Genomic DNA, 18,648 nt, shown 5'->3' on the forward strand with positions numbered 1-18,648 from the left:
TATTCGTTGGTTGTTTGTTCTTCTTTCTTTTCCATTTCGATTTTAAGGTGTGTCTTTAATAAGTCTAATGTATGAGTATGAGGTTTTTAGTTAACACCCCCAAATTTTCGAAACTCTCCACGTATGACGTACAACTATAAACATTTTTAATGGAGGTGGTAATTTATGATTAAATTTATTATACCCTCCACCATAGGATGGGGGGTATACTAATTTCGTCATTCTGTTTGTAACTACTCGAAATATTCGTCTGAGATCGTCGTGAAATTTTATGCCGATCTAGCCATGTCCGTCCGTCCGTCCGTCCGTCCGTCCGTCTGTCTGTCGAAAGCACGCTAACTTCCGAAGGAGTAAAGCTAGCCGCTTGAAATTTTGCACAAATACTTCTTATTAGTGTAGGTCGGTTGGTGTTGCAAATGGGCCATATCGGTCCATATTTTAATATAGCTGCCATATAAACCGATCTTGGGTCTTGACTTCTTGAGCCTCTAGAGTGCGCAATTCTTATCCGATTGGAATGAAATTTTGCACGACGTGTTTTGTTATAATATCCAACAACTGTGCCAAGTATGGTTCAAATCGGTTCATAACCTGATATAGCTGCCATATAAACCGATCTTGGGTCTTCACTTCTTGAGCGTCTAGGGGGCGCAATTCTTATCCGATTGGAATGAAATTTTGCACGACGTTTTTTGTTATGATATCCAACAACTGTGCCAAGTATGGTTTAAATCGGTCTATAACCTGATATAGCTGCCATATAAACCGATCTTGGGTCTTGACTTCTTGACCCCTAGAGGTCGCAATTATTATCCTATATGCCTGAAATTTTGTACGACGGATCCTCTCATGACCATCAACAAACGTGTTTATTATGGTCTGAATCGGTCTATTGCCCGATACAGCTCCCATATAAATCGTTCTCTCTATTTTACTTCTTGAGCCCCCAATGGGCGCAATTCTTATACGAATTGGCTGAAATTTTATACAGGTCTCCACATATAATTTAATTGTGGTCCGAACCAAACCATATCTTGATATCGTTTTAATAGCAGATTAACTCTTTTCTTATATCCTTTTTTGCCCAAGAAGAGATGCCGGGAAAAGAACTCGACAAATGCGATCCATGGTGGAGGGTATATAAGATTCGGCCAGGCCGAACTTAGCACGCTTTTACTTGTTTTTTCTTAACAAATTTAAGATAAAGACGTATGGAGGGTTGCAACTTGTCAAAAACCAATGTTGAGACTTTTTAATTAAAAACAAGGAATAAGGTTAATTACTAGATTAAGGAGTAATTTGTCTTGGGTGGATAAATAAATTCTTTAATTGGTTATTTATTGGGTAGAATTATTCTTTTACCCACCTCCATAAAAACGGGGTATACTCGTCTAGTCATTCTATTGGCAACACCTCCAAGTATAGATCTGCAAAGCCATAAAGCATACATGTATATACTTAATCGCATTGGCATTCGATCAAGCAATGTCCGTCCGTCTATCGAAATAATGGTAGCGGTCAAACAAATAAAGAAATCGACTTGAGATATTGCACAGATACTTCTTATTAATGTAGGTCGTTTGCCATTTAAAATGGGCTATATAAGTTGAGATTTGCATATAGGTCCCATATAAAGTGATCTTTGTGAGGTATTTGTATATCCTTCAACAAGCACAACGAAACTAGTCCAGATAGGTTCATAAATAGATATAGCCCTCTACAAAGGGATATGTGAATTTGATTTCTTCATGAATATACATACTATGGATTGCTCAAAAAGTAATTGCGGATTTTTCAAATAGTCGGCGTTGACAAATTTTTTCAACGGCTTGTGACTCTGTAATTGCATTCTTTCTTTTGTCAGTTATCAGCTGTTACTTTTAGCTTGCTTTAGAAAAAAGTGCCAGAAATTTTGTCTACATTTGTTTGTTTGGCGTCAATTTTAATATGGAGCCCACAAAGGAGCATTTTCGTCATATTTTACTTTATTATTTCCGTAAAGGAAAAAACGCGGAGCAGGTTGCTAAAAAGTTACGAGATGTGTATGGTGATAAAGCCTTAAAAGGAAGACAGTGTCAAAATTGCTTTCGCAAATTCCGTTCTGGAGATTTTTCACTTAAATATGAGCCACGTTCAGGTCGGCCAAATGAAGTTGATGATGACCAATCGAAGCATTAATCGAATTGGATCGTCATGTAACTGAGCGTGAGATAGGAGAGAAGTTAAATATACCAAAATCAACCGTTCATCATCACATAAAAAGTCTTGGACTGGTGAAAAAGCTTGATATTTGGGTACCACATGTATTGAAAGAAATTCATTAAACGAACCGAATCAACGCTTGTGATATGCACCTTAAACGCAATGAATTCGATCCGTTTTTAATCATAACTGGAGATGAAAAATGGATTGTTTACAACAACGTTAGTCGAAAACGATCATGGTCCAAGCATGGTGAACCTGCTCAAATCACTTCAAAGGCTGATATCCACCAAAAGAAGGTTATGCTGTCTGTTTGGTGGGATTGGAAGGATGTGGTATATTTTGAGCTGCTTCCAAGGAACCAAACTTTTGATGCATCCACCATATAGCCCTGACCTTGCACCATCAGACTACCATTTATTTCGATCTTTGCAGAACTCCTTCAATTGTAAAACTTTCGGCAATGATGAGGCTATAAAATCGCATTTGGTTCAGTTTTTTGCAGATAAAGGCCAGAAGTTCTATGAGCGTGGAATACTAAATTTACCAGGAAGATAGCAAAAGGTTATCGAACAAAATGGCAATTATATATTTGATTAAAGTTCATTCTAAGTTTTATTAAAAATGCATTTACTTTCTTTAAAAAATCCGCAATTACTTTTTAGGCAACCCAATACTTGTATCGGTTATGAATCAATGTTTGGAAAAAGTCGAGTTTGCCTACGTATGGAAAGTTCAACAGCTGGTTCTATTAAGAAAAGGCGACAAGCATATAAACAATTCGTCATCTTACAAACCCTTTTGTCTGCTAGACACATGTGGTAAATTTTTAGGGAAGCTGATACTCAATAAAATTAACATAAATGGAGGTTTTTCGTGGATACAGTTTGGATTTATCAAAGCAAAATGATGGCTATCTCGAGAACAAAATCTTATTATACGACACTGACACAGGTGCACAGGAATACCAAGTTAAGTCGGACGTCCCACAAGGGTCCATGTTGGTTTCCTTCCTATGGAACCTGATATACGATATACTGAACATGAATTTGCCACATAGTCCGATATGCAGTCGACGTAGCACTCGTCGTCGACCAACCTTCAACACAACTAATTGAGAGAGATTGTCGCAAATGATTGTCCCGGGGTGGTGGTTCCTTTGTAGAACCGCTATTGATAGTGCGCTATCATTACGTCCATTAAAAAAATAGTAGAGTAGAGTGACATCGGTTTTCCGGTAAAAAATCCAAATGGATATATAGGACCAAGAGGACAATATAGGACTCCAATGAAAGGAATTTTGGAATTTGGCACTTAAATTTAGGGTGACATCGACATGTATTAATATATTGGTTTGAAAATTGAAAAAAAAAATACTCTAAACATATTAATCAACGTAGATCTGGTAGCGCAGCGCACCGGGCCAGCTAGTAACTGAAATATTGACCAACATCCCGAAGTTTTTTATCCACCACCGAAGGTTGAGGGTATATATTTTTTCTTGATCGTTGTAAATTTCTAAGGCTATCAAGCCATCTCCTTCCGCCCCTGCACGTCTGTCTGTTGTTATCGTGCTACTGTCTTAACAAGTAAAAAGGCGTTAAGTTCGGCCGGGCCGAACTTTGGATACCCACCACCTCGGGTATATATGTAAACCACCTTTCATCAAAATCCAGTGAAAATTTCATACCTTATACTCATATACCTTATACCGATCTGAACTATATACGACACAATGTCGAATAGCCGAACATAAGTCACTGTGTCAAATTTCAGTGAAATCGGATTATAAATGCGTCTTTTATGGGGCCAAGACTTTAAATCGATATATCGGTCTACATGGCAGCTATATCCAAATCTGGACCGATTTGGGCCAAGTTGCATAAACATGTTGAAAAGCCTAACACAAAGCACTGTCCCAAATTTCGGCGAAATCGGACAATAAATGCCTCTTTTATGGGCCCTAAACCTTAAATCGAGAGATCGGTCTATATGGCAGCTATATGCAAATCTGAACCGATCTGGGCAAAATTGAAGAAGGACGTCGAAGAGCCTAACCAAACTCACAGTGTCAAATTTCAGCGACATCGGACAATAAATGCGTCTTTTATCGCCCCAACACCTAAAACCTAGATATCGGTCTATATGGCAGCTATATTCAAATCTGGACCGATCTGCGCGATATTGCAGAAGTATGTCAAGGGGCTTAACTAAACTCACTGTTCCAAATTTCGGCGACATCAGACAATAAATGAGCATTTTATGGGCCCAAAACCATAAATCAAGAAATCGGTCTATATGGCAGCTATATCTAAATCTGAACCGATCTGGACCAAATTGAAGAAATATGTCTAGGGGCCTAACACAACTCACTGTCCCAAATTTCAGCAAAATCGGATAATGAATGTTGCTTTTATGGGCCTTATACCATAAATCGGAGGATCGGTCTATATGGCAGCTATATCCAAATCTGAACCGATCTGGGCCAATTTAACGAAGGAAGTCGAAGGGCCTAAGACAACTCACTGTCCCAAATTTCAGCGAAATCGGATAATATATGTGGCTTTTATGGGCCTAAGACCCTAAATCTGAGGATCGGTCTATATGGCAGCTATATCCAAATTTGAACCGATCTGGACCAAATTGACAAATGATGTCAAAGGGCCTAACACAACTCACAGCCCCAAATTTCAACATAATCGGATAATAAATGTGGCTTTTATGGGCCTAAAACCCTAAATCGGCGGATCGGTCTATATGGGGGCTATATCAAGATATAGTCCGATATAGTCCATCTTCGAACTTAACCTGCTTATGGACAAAAAAAGAATCTGTGCAAAATTTCAGCTCAATATCTCTATTTTTAAAGACTGTAGCGTGATTTCAACAGACAGACAGACAGACGGACGGACATGTCTAGATCGTCTTAGATTTTTACGCTGATCAAGAATATATATACTTTATAGGGTCGGAAATGGATTTTCGATGTGTTCCGTCGGTGGTGGGTATAAAAATTGAAGATATAAGGGTGAAACTGGACACAGCTAACTTTTTTTTTAACCGAGGGCAAGCTAAGTTCAAAGGTGGGCTGTATCAAGGCCATTTATTTTGATATAGCCTCCATATAGAGTTTTATAGCCATATTCCGATTTTGATTTTATTACCCGATTTCGCCAATATTTGGCACTGTGAGTCGTTTTAGGAGACTCGAAACTCATGTACATCTGGATATCCTGTGTAATCACGCTGTAGCCTTTAACAAGTAAAAGCGTTCTAAGTTCGACCGCGCCGAATCTTGGGAACCCACCACCACGGATTCTGCTAAGAATTTATACAAAATAATAAACTAGCAAAAATTAAAGCCTCTAGGAACCAAACAAGGATGATCGAGAAAGCGGTTTGCATGGGAGCTATATCAGGTTATAGACTGATTTGAACCGTATTCGACACAGTTGTTGGAAGTCGTAATCGAACACCACATGGAAAATTTCGGCCTTGTCTGATAAAAATGGCAGCTTGCATGGGCTCAAGAAGTCAATCGGGAGATCGGTTTATATGGGTGCTATATCAGGTTATTGACCGATTTTGGACCGGACTAAGCACAATTATTGAAAGTCATAACAGATCACCACATGCAAAATTTCAGCCAAATCGGACAACAATTGCTGCTTCCAGGGGCTCAAGAAGTTAAATTGGTAGATCGGTTTATATGGGAGTTATATCTAAATCTAAATCGAGGTGGCCCATTTGCAATCCCCAACGACCTAGATCGATATTAAATATTTGTGCAAAATTTGAAACGGCTAGCTTTACGCGTTCGACAGACTACAGACATGGCTAGATCGACTCAGAACGTCGAGACGATCAACAAGTAAAAGCGTGCTAAGTTCGGCCGGGCCGAATCTTATATACCCTCCACCATGGATCGCATTTGTCGAGTTCTTTTCCCGGCATCTCTTCTTAGGCAAAACAAGTAAAAGCGTGGTAAGTTCGGCCGGGCCGAATCTTATATACCCTCCACCATGGATCGTATTTGTCGAGTTCTTTTCCCGGCATCTCTTCTTAGGCAAAACAGAATATAAGAAAAGATTTTCTCTGCTATTAGAGCGATATCAAGATATGGTCCGGTTTGGACCACAATTTAATCGGATAATAATTGCGACCTTTAGAGGCTCAAGAAGTCAAGAACGCAGATCGGTTTATATGACAGCTATATCAGGTTATGGACCGATTTAAACCATACTTGGCACAGTTATTGGATATAATAACAAAACAGGTCGTGCCAAATTTTATTCTGGTCGGATAAGAATTGCGCACTCTAGATGCTCAAGAAGTCAAGACCCAAGATCGGTTTATATGGCAGCTATATCAGGTTATTAACCGATTTGAACTATACTTTGCACAGTTGTTGGATTTCATAGCAAAACACGTCGTGCAAAATTTCATTCCAATCGGATAAGAATTGCGCACTCTAGAGGCTCAAGAAGTCAAGACCCAAGATCGGTTTATATGGCAGCTATATCAAAACAAGGACCGATATGGCCCGTTTACAATACCAACCGACCTACACCAATAAAAAGAATTTGTGCAAATTTTCAAGCATCTTGCTTTACTCCTTCGAAAGTTGGCGTGCTTTCGACAGACAGACGGACGGACATGGCTAGATCGACTTAAAATATCATGACAATCATGAATACTTTATGGGGACGAATATTTCGAGGAGTTACAAACAGAATGACGAAATTAGTATACCCCCATCCTATGGTGAAGGAGATAAAAATACGCAAATTATGAGTGCGAGGCCATAAATCGTTAGATCGGTAGCAGCTAAAATTGCGGTGCTCAAGAAGAGATAGGTTTGTATAAAAGCCATATCAAAATCTGCACCGATATGGCCCATTTGCAATCATCAACGATCTACATCAATATTCATGTCTGTGCATATTTCAAGCGGCTAGCTTTACGCATTCGACCGCTATCATGATTTCGACAGACGGACGTACGTACGGGCGGTCGGACGGACGGACATGGCTGGATCGACCTAGAATGTCGAGAAGATCAAGAATATATATACTTTGTGGGGTCATAGACGAATATTTCGATGTGTTACAAAAGGAAATACTAGATTAGTGTATACCCATCCTATGGTGGAGGGTATAAAAATGGTCCGCTTTAAATAACTCTACTAGTATAGCCATAGTTATATCCAAAAAGTTAAAGCGTTCTAAGTTTGGCCTGGCAGAATCTTTTTTATCCTCCACCATGGGTATATGGTGGAGGGTACTCTACTCTAGAGTAGAGTAGAGTAGAGTAGAGTTGAGTAGAGTAAAGTAGAGTACTCTACCCTACTCTAATCCACTGTACTCTACTCTACTCTACTCTACTCTACTCTACTCTACTCTACTCTACTCTACTCTACTCTACTCTACTCTACTCTACTCTACTCTACTCAACTCAACTCTACTCTACTCTACTCTACTCTACTCTACTCTACTCTACTCTACTCTACTCTACTCTACTCTACTCTACTCTACTCTACTCTACTCTACTCTACTCTACTCTACTCTACTCTACTCTACTCTACTCTACTCAACTCTACTCTACTCTACTCTACTCTACTCTACTCTACTCTACTCTACTCTACTCTACTCTACTCTACTCTACTCTACTCTACTCTACTCTACTCTACTCAACTCTACTCTACTCTACTCTACTCTACTCTACTCTAACTCTACTCTACTCTACTCTACTCTACTCTACTCTACTCTACTCTACTCTACTCTACTCTACTCTACTCTACTCTACTCTACTCACTCACTCTACTCTACTCTACTCTACTCTACTCTACTCCTACTCAACTCAACTCAACTCACTCTACTCTACTCTACTCTACTCTACTCTACTCTACTCTACTCTACTCTACTCTACTCTACTCTACTCTACTCTACTCTACTCTACTCTACTCTACACTACTCTACTCTACTCTACTCTACTCAACTCTACTCTACTCTACTCTACTCTACTCTACTCTACTCTACTCTACTCTACTCTACTCTACTCTACTCTACTCTACTCTACTCTACTCTACTCTACCTACTCTACTCTACTCTACTCTACTCTACTCTAACTCTACTCTACTCTACTCTACTCTACTCTACTCTACTCTACTCTACTCTACTCTACTCTACTCTACTCTACTCTACTCTACTCTACTCTACTCTACTCTACTCTACTCTACTCTACTCTACTCTACTCTACTCTACTCTACTCTACTCTACTCTACTCTACTCTACTCTAACTCTACTCTACTCTACTCTACTCTACTCTACTCTACTCTACTCTACTCTACTCTAACTCTACTCTACTCTACTCTACTCTACTCTACTCTACTCTACTCTACTCTACTCTACTCTACTCTACTCTACTCTACTCTACTCTACTCTACTCTACTCTACTCTACTCTACTCTACTCTACTCTACTCTACTCTACTCTACTCTACTCTACTCTACTCTACTCTACCTACTCTACTCTACTCTACTCTACTCTACTCTACTCTACTCTACTCTACTCTACTCTACTCTACTCTACTCTACTCTACTCTACTCTACTCTACTCTACTCTACTCTACTCTACTCTACTCTACTCTACTCTACTCTACTCTACTCTACTCTACTCTACTCTACTCTACTCTACTCTACTCTACTCTACTCTACTCTACTCTACTCTACTCTACTCTACTCTACTCTACTCTACTCTACTCTACTCTACTCTACTCTACTCTACTCTACTCTACTACTCTACTCTACTCTACTCTACTCTACTCTACTCTACTCTACTCTACTCTACTCTACTCTACTCTACTCTACTCTACTCTACTCTACTCTACTCTACTCTACTCTACTCTACTCTACTCTACTCTACTCTACTCTACTCTACTCTACTCTACTCTACTCTACTCTACTCTACTCTACTCTACTCTACTCTACTCTACTCTACTCTACTCTACTCTACTCTACTCTACTCTACTCTACTCTACTCTACTCTACTCTACTCTACTACTCTACTCTACTCTACTCTACTCTACTCTACTCTACTCTACTCTACTCTACTCTACTCTACTCTACTCTACTCTACTCTACTCTACTCTACTCTACTCTACTCTACTCTACTCTACTCTACTCTACTCTACTCTACTCTACTCTACTCTACTCTACTCTACTCTACTCTACTCTACTCTACTCTACTCTACTCTACTCTACTCTACTCTACTCTACTCTACTCTACTCTACTCTACTCTACTCTACTCTACTCTACTCTACTCTACTCTACTCTACTCTACTCTACTCTACTCTACTCTACTCTACTCTACTCTACTCTACTCTACTCTACTCTACTCTACTCTACTCTACTCTACTCTACTCTACTCTACTCTACTCTACTCTACTCTACTCTACTCTACTCTACTCTACAAACTGGTAAAAATAAGAGAAACAACAAGTAAAAGCGTGCTAAGTTCGGCCGGGCCGAATCTTATATAGCCTCCCACCATAGATCGCATTTGTCGAGTTCTTTTCCCGGCATCTCTTCTTAGGCAAAAAAGGATATAAGAAAGGAGTTGCTCTGCTATTAAAACGATATCAAGATATGGTCCGGTTCGGACCACAATTAAATTATATGTTGGAGATCTGTGTAAAATTTCAGCCAATTCGTATAAGAATTGCGCCCATTGGGGCTCACGAAGTAAAATAGAGAGAACGATTTATATGGGATCTGTATCGGGCTATAGACCGAGTCAGACCATAATAAACACGTTTGTTGATGGTCATGAGAGGATCCGTCGTACACAATTTCAGGCATATCGGATAATAATTGCGACCTCTAGGGGTCAAGAAGTCAAGATCCCAGATCGGTTTATATGGCAGCTATATCAGGTTATGAACCGATTTGAACCTTATTTGACACAGTTGTTGAAAGTAAAATAAAATACGTCATGCAAAATTTCAGCCAAATCGGATAGGAATTGCGCCCTCTAGAAGCTCAAGAAGTCAAATCCCCAGATCTGTTTATATGACAGCTATATCAGGTTATGGACCGATTTCAACCATACTTGGCACAGTTGTTGGATATAATAACAAAACACGTCGTGCAAAATTTCATTCAAATCGGATAAGAATTGTGCCCTCTAGAGGCTCAAGAAGTCAAGACCCAAGATCGGTTTATAAGGCAGCTATATCAGGCTATGAACCGATTTGAACTATACTTGGCACAGTTGTTGAATATCATAGCAAAACACGTCGTGCAAAATTTCATTCCAATCGGATAAGAATTGCGCACTCTAGAGGCTCAAGAAGTCAAGACCCAAGATCGGTTTATATGGCAGCTATATCAAGTAATGGACCGATTTGAACCATACTTGGCACAGTTATTGGATATAATAACAAAACACGTCGTGCAAAATTTCATTCCAATCGGATAAGAATTGCGCACTCTAGAGGCTCAAGAAGTCAAGACCCAAGATCGGTTTATATGGCAGCTATATCAGGTTATGGACCGATTTGAACTATACTTGGCACAGTTGTTGAATTTCATAGCAAAACACGTCGTACAAAATTTCATTCCAATCGGATAAGAATTGCGCACTCTAGAGGCTCAAGAAATCAAGACCCCAGATCGGTTTATATGGCAGCTATATCGAAACATGGACCGATATGGCCCATTTACAATACCAACCGACCTACACTAATAATAAGTATTTGTGCAAAATTTCAAGCGGCTAGCTTTACTCCTTCGGAAGTTAGCGTGCTTTCGACAGACAGACAGACGGACGGACGGACGGACGGACAGACGGGACGATCAACATAAAATGTCGCGACGATCAAGAATATATATACTTTATGGGGTCTCAGGCGAATATTTCGAGTAGTTACAAACAGAATGACGAAATTAGTATACCCCCCATCTTATGGTGGAGGGTATAATAAAAATATTTCAAAACTCTCTTTTATTTTCAAGGCTAAAATAAATTTTGTTCGAGCTTAATTTTGTTGTACCCTAGCTCTAAGCAATATGTTTTCGATACCAACAACTCAGAGATGACCACATAGGATTCATATACCAATGTTATCAACAACAAACAGACAAACCATGACAAACCCATAAAAGTAGAAACATATTGACAAACAATACTCCAGAGTGTTGAACCATTCAAGAAACTAAACCAAACCCAAACTGGCTATAATAAAACTGTTGGCTAAACTAAATCACTCAATGGGAGCACACGCATGCGCACATCACTTTCAGCCACTTATTGGTGAAACTTCAAAAGCACGCGAGTATTAACAGCAAAAATATCGAGCAGAAGCTGAAAATGGTAACAAACGATTACATAAATTTATGCAGACGGCAACACTTTAAAGAGCTTTGATTTTGCCCTCTGTCATTTCAGCCAATGGACGACTATGCAGCCTATGAAGTGCAACATTGTTGGTGGAAAAGTGCTAAAAAGCACGAACCAATTTTACACAATTTTTGCAGAAAACAAGCGGCAGGCCTACAAGCCTACAAGCCAACAACACGAAAAACAGAAAAACTGATATGCGGTCGCTCAACTAGACATCAATGGCCATCATGGCCACTTTGGGGAGAGCGTTTTGCCACTTTGGTAAAATTTTATAGAAAGAAAGAAAAACAATTTTCACAGTTTTTCCAACACTTTTGTTCTTTGCGGGTTGTTAGTGGCGATGGTGATGGCGATGGGGCTGCTGGTGGTGATGACCACCATAACCACCAACACTTTTAGGCTTGTAAAGATTCTCCATTTGGCCATTTTAGATAATTTTATTGATCGATACGATACCAAGCGAATGGCAGATTGCTAGAAACTACAGCGGACAGCAACCAGCGACCAGAGATGTATTAATTAACTCCTTTGGTACATCTGCTTTCGGCAATGCCACAGAAGTGCGTAAATCAGATAAGTCTTGACAAGGCTATTTCATAGGCTCTAAAGTTGGCGCAGACCGACAGACATAAAAACGACTGGCAGCAGGCATACCGCTTCCTTGACAAGACCAAAAATGCATATTCCCCTTCCGTCTGTGTTCATCCTCCTCCAAGTCTTATACTCCTCACCAATATGGTTATGATCGATCCATCGCCATTGGCCAAATGACCAAAATGGCTTCATATTGTTTCCCTCCAAGGTGTTTGGTGTTTTGGCCGCTTTATATGGCTGCGCATAAATTATAATAGCGGTACTATTTTGTTTGTCCACCAGTTTGGGGACTTGATTTTTCGTCGTCGGCCTACTCCTTAACAGGCTCAGCAATTAATGGCTGGGACAAAATTTCTCTCTGTGGGTTATTAAGGAAAAACAGAAATAACCATAAAGCGTAAATTAATCATGAAGCGTGAAATCCTTAGAGAAATGCATGTACAAAGGAAACTTCTTGCAGCCGCATATCAGTGAATGGAGTGGATGTAAATATCAAAAGTCCTTTACGTAAGAGAGATAGGGTATGGGAAAAGTGATAATAATCTTTGCATTCAAAAACCAGGAAAGGCAAAAGTCGGGCGGAGCCGACTACATCACCATCACCGAGTCTACAAACTACAATACTTTTTATACCCTCCACCATAAGATGGGGGGTATACTAATTTCGTCATTCTGATTGTAACTACTCGAAATATTCGTCTGAGACCCCATAAACTATATATATTCTTGATCGTCGTGAAATTTTATGTCGATCTAGCCATGTCCGTCCGTCTGTCCGTCCGTCCGTCCGTCCGTCTGTCTGTCGAAAGCACGCTAACTTCCGAAGGAGTAAAGCTAGCCGCTTGAAATTTTGCACAAATACTTCTTATTAGTGTAGGTCGATTGGTATTGTAAATGGGCCATATCGGTCCATGTTTTGATATAGCTGCCATATAAACCGATCTTGGGTCTTGACTTCTTGAGCCTCTAGAGTGCGCAATTCCTATCCGATTGGGATGAAATTTTCCACGACGTGTTTTGTTATGACATTCAACAACTGTGATAAGTATGGTTTAAATCGGTCCATAACCTGATATAGCTGCCATATAAACCGATCTTGGGTCTTGACTTCTTGAGCCTCTAGAGGGCGCAATTCTTATCCGATTGGAATGAAATTTTGCACGACGTGTTTTGTTACGATATCCAACAACTGTGCCAAGTATGGTTCAAATCGGTTCATAACCTGATATAGCTGCCATATACACCGATCTTGGGTCTTGACTTCATGAGCCTCTAGAGTGTGCGATTCTTATCCGATTGGGATGAAATTTTGCACGACGTGTTTTGTTATGATATCCAACAACTGTGCCAAGTATGGTTCAAATCGGTCCATAACCTGATATAGCTGCCATATAAACCGATCTTGGGTCTTGACTTCTTGAACCTCTAGAAGGCGTAAATCTTATCCGATTGGAATGAAATTTTGCACGACGTGTTTTGTTACGATATCCAACAACTGTGCCAAGTATGGTTCAAATCGGTCCATAACCTTATATAGCTGTCATATAAACCGATCTTGGGTCTTGACTTCTTGAGCCTCTAGAGGGCGCAATTCTTTTCCAATTTGAATGAATTTTGGCATGTAGTATTTTGTTATGATATCCAACAACTGTGCCAAATATGGTTCAAATCGGTTCATAACCTGATATAGCTGCCATATAAACCGATCTGGGATCTTGACTTCTTGAGCCTCTAGAGGTCGCAATTATTATCCGATTTGCCTGAAATTTTGTACGACGGATTCTCTCATGACCATTTACATACGTGTTTATTATGGTCTGAATCGGTTTATAGCCTGATATAGCTGCCATATAAATCTGTCCGTCCGTCTGTCTGTCGAAAGCACGCTAACTTCCGAAGGAGTAAAGCTAGCCGCTTGAAATTTTGCACAAATACTTCTTATTAGTGTAGGTCGATTGGTATTGTAAATGGGCCATATCGGTCCATGTTTTGATATAGCTGCCATATAAACCGATCTTGGGTCTTGACTTCTTGAGCCTCTAGAGTGCGCAATTCTTATCCGATTGGGATGAAATTTTCCACGACGTGTTTTGTTATGACATTCAACAACTGTGATAAGTATGGTTTAAATCGGTCCATAACCTGATATAGCTGCCATATAAACCGATCTTGGGTCTTGACTTCTTGAGCCTCTAGAGTGCGCAATTCTTATCCGATTGGAATGAAATTTTGCACGACGTGTTTTGTTACGATATCCAACAACTGTGTCAAGTATGGTTCAAATCGGTTCATAACCTGATATAGCTGCCATATACACCGATCTGGGGTCTTGACTTCATGAGCCCTCTAGAGTGCGCGATTCTTATCCGATTGGGATGAAATTTTGCACGACGTGTTCTGTTATGATATCCAACAACTGTGCCAAGTATGGTTCAAATCGGTCCATAACCTGATATAGCTGCCATATAAACCGATCTTGGGTCTTGACTTCTTGAACCTCTAGAAGACGTAAATCTTATCCGATTGGAATGAAATTTTGCACGACGTGTTTTGTTACGATATCCAACAACTGTGCCAAGTATGGTTTAAATCGGTCCATAACCTTATATAGCTGTCATATAAACCGATCTTGGGTCTTGACTTCTTGAGCCTCTAGAGGGCGTAATTCTTTTCCAATTTGAATGAATTTTGGCATGTAGTATTTTGTTATGATATCCAACAACTGTGCCAAATATGGTTCAAATCGGTTCATAACCTGATATAGCTGCCATATAAACCGATCTGGGATCTTGACTTCTTGAGCCTCTAGAGGTCGCAATTATTATCCGATTTGCCTGAAATTTTGTACGACGGATTCTCTCATGACCATTTACATACGTGTTTATTATGGTCTGAATCGGTTTATAGCCTGATATAGCTGCCATATAAATCGATCTCTCTATTTTACTTCTTGAGCCCACAAAGGGCGCAATTCTTATTCGAATTGGCTGACATTTTACACAGGTCTCCAACGTATAATTTAATTGTGGTCCAAACCGGACCATATCTTAATATCGCTCTAATAGCAGAGCAAATCTTTTCTTATATCCTTTTTTGCCTAAGAAGAGATGCCGGGAAAAGAACTCGACATATGCGATCCATGGTGGAGGGTATATAAGATTCGGCCCGGCCGAACTTAGCACGCTTTTACTTGTTATACATGGAACCTATGTTGAAATGTAGCAGTATTCAATTTTGCATACCTATTGAAGTATTGAATAGAACCTTGTAAGATTTTCTTACCATAGGACCTTAATTGTGACAACTACAGATTAAGGGCCATATCGAACAAAAGATATATATGAGAGCTTTAACTAAATTTGATCCAATTTTAATAAAACATTTTTTTGGACATTAAATTAAACGTCTCGTGCTAAATTCTGTAAACATCGGATCAAAATTTTGGTGAAAACAGCCTTAAAGGGCATAATAGGTTGCAAGATATATATCGGAGCTATATCTTAATCTGGCCCTACTTTTATGAAATTCTGCTCATGTAGTGTGCTAAATTTAGTAAAGATCGGACTTAAAATGTGTCTACTACAGCCTTAAAAGGCCATATCGGAAGAAAAATATATAGGGGAGCTACATCTAAATCTGGTCCGTTTTTATTGAAATATTGCACACATATTGGGACATAAAAAAAAAACATCTCGTGCAAATTGTGTAAAAATCGGACCAAAATTGTGGCTACTACAGCCTATAAAGGCCATTTCGGATGAAAGATATAAATGGGAGCTACATCTGAATCTGAACCGATTTTTATGAAATTTTGTACACGTAATAAGACATGTCGTGTAAAATTTTTTCAAGATCGGACCAAAATTGTTGAGGCTACGACCTTTAAAGCCCATATCGGATGAAAGATTTATATAGGATATATATATTGTTGGATGCTTTCATCCTATATATATCTTTCATCTAAATCTGTAACGATTTTTTTCCAAAATCAATAGCGCTCGTCCTCGGACCAAAAAGGGGGACTTGTTCATAATTTCATGACAATCGGACAACAAATGCGACCTGTACCCTGATCATAAGAATACATGGACAGACAGATATACGGACAGACGGACTTAGCTAAATCGAATCAGGAAGTGATTCTAAGCCGATCGCTATACTCATCAATGGGTGTAGCTCTGCTCCTTCTTAGCGTTGCAAATAAATGCACAAAGTTATAATACCCTGTACCACAGCGTTGGTGCGGGGTATAATAAAAATTCTTAAATACTCACAATATGATTGCTAGAAATAACATTTTCCATATTACATACATATTCCCGGGATATTCGTTCGGCTATTCACGTGAGGAATATGTCGCATCGCAGGTGGAGACGTTTCGGGACGCCTGAGTTACATAATGCCTTTCGCTCAGCAAGAGACCATGTCAATAAGTTGATTAAGATAGCGAAGACAGACTACTATTACAGACGCTTTACTTCTGCAATAGGCTCCAATAGAACGTGGAAGGTTATTCGAGACATAGGAATTGGGAAAGACGCTAATAGATGTTCAACAAACTTGGACATCAATGGGCTTAACGATGCCTTTGTTCATGTCACACAGATCCCAGTTGATCCCAATTTCTATGGCTTCCATATCTCCCCCTCCCTCGATGACGACTCTGGTTTTGGCTTCAGCTGTATTGGTCCCACCAATGTCCTTGAGTGCGTCGCGACTGTAAAGTCTAACGCTGTCGGATCTGATGACATTGAACCTAGATTTGAAAGACTTTTGCTCCCCCTTATTATTCCTCATGTAACCTATGTTTTCAATAGGATTTTGACCACGAGTTACTTTCCACTAGCGTGGAAACATGCCAAAGTCATCCCACTGCCTAAAAATGCCAAGGAATATAGACCAAATGCGATTCTTTGTTACTTGTCAAAGGTCTTTGAGAAATTGTTGTATTTGCAAATGTCGTCTTTTGTCAACGAGAACTCTTTGTTATATGTGAGACAGTCCGGGTTTCGACCTAACCACAGCTGCGTAACTGCCTTGGCAGAGGTCACTGAGAGGATCAGGGTCAATTTGGAGAATGACAAGATAAATTTCCTTGTTATTCTTGACCATTCTAAGGCATTTGACACTGTGGATCATTCCTTGTTATGTGATAAGATGAGACTTCTTTACAATTTTTCTTCTACGTCCGTTCGTCTGATTTTGTCGTACCTGTCACACCACACTCAGTCCGTCAGTTATAAATCTTCTCTAACAGCACCTCTGCTTGTTTTAAAAGGTGTTCCTCAGGGATCAATTCTGGGTCCTCTTCTCTTTTCATTGTACAGTAACGACTTGGCGGGTCAATTGTCTTATTGTGAGGTACATATGTACGCTGACGATGTACAAATATATATCGGCAGTCCGAGGGATGAGATTGCTGAAAACATGCGTCTGCTTAATCATGATCTGTCAAGAGTCAGCACGTGGGCGAAAGCCAATGGCCTGTGTCTCAACCCTGTAAAGTCCAAGTGTGTGGTTATCAGAAACAGGCTGTCTCGTTTTTTTTCATGTGATGTCGGTATATCCATTAACGACTCTAGATTAGAAATCGTTACTCATGCAAAGAACTTGGGAGCTGTTATTAACAGCACTCTGACTTGGAGTAATCATATCGACTCTGTCGTTGGTCAGGGATATTCAAAATTGCGTGCTATCTGGGCCACTCAGTCGGTTACTCCGCTGAGGGTTAGGTCTCTCTTGGCTTTGACTTATCTTGTTCCTGGCATTCTCTACGGCTGTGAGTTGTTTGCTAATTGCGACTCGGTAAGTAGACGTAAGCTAAACACCTTTTTTAATAGCGTTACTCGTTATGTATTTGGCTTGAGACGGCGCGATTCCATCTCTGAATACTCTTTATCTCTGTATGGCGTCTGCTTACAGCACTTGTTGTTCCTAAGATCGCTTACTTTCCTGCATAAACTGATCTACACGCAGGCACCACAATATCTGTATGGATTTATTGATTTCGCTAGATCTACTAAAAGTAAAATAAAAATCATTCCCAAAATGTATCGGAGGCTTGTTTCTGAATGGCATATGTTCATATTCGCTGTACGTCTCTGGAATTCACTTCCTAACTATTTGCAATTACTCAGTAACTTGGCAACATTTAAAACCAGACTTTGGAAACATTTTACTGCATTAAGTTGATGAATGTTAAGACTCATTTATATATTTATTATACCCTCCACCATAAGATGGGGGGTATACTAATTTCGTCATTCTGTTTGTAACTACTCGAAATATTCGTCTGAGACCCCATAAAGTATATATATTCTTGATCGTCGTGAAATTTTATGTCGATCTAGCCATGTCCGTCCGTCTGTCCGTCCGTCCGTCCGTCTGTCTGTCGAAAGCACGCTAACTTCCGAAGGAGTAAAGCTAGCCGCTTGAAATTTTGCACATATAC

The sequence above is a fragment of the Stomoxys calcitrans genome, chromosome 1 (genome assembly GCF_963082655.1).
Source record: "Stomoxys calcitrans chromosome 1, idStoCalc2.1, whole genome shotgun sequence".
In the NCBI taxonomy this organism is placed as follows: Eukaryota; Metazoa; Arthropoda; class Insecta; order Diptera; family Muscidae; genus Stomoxys; species Stomoxys calcitrans.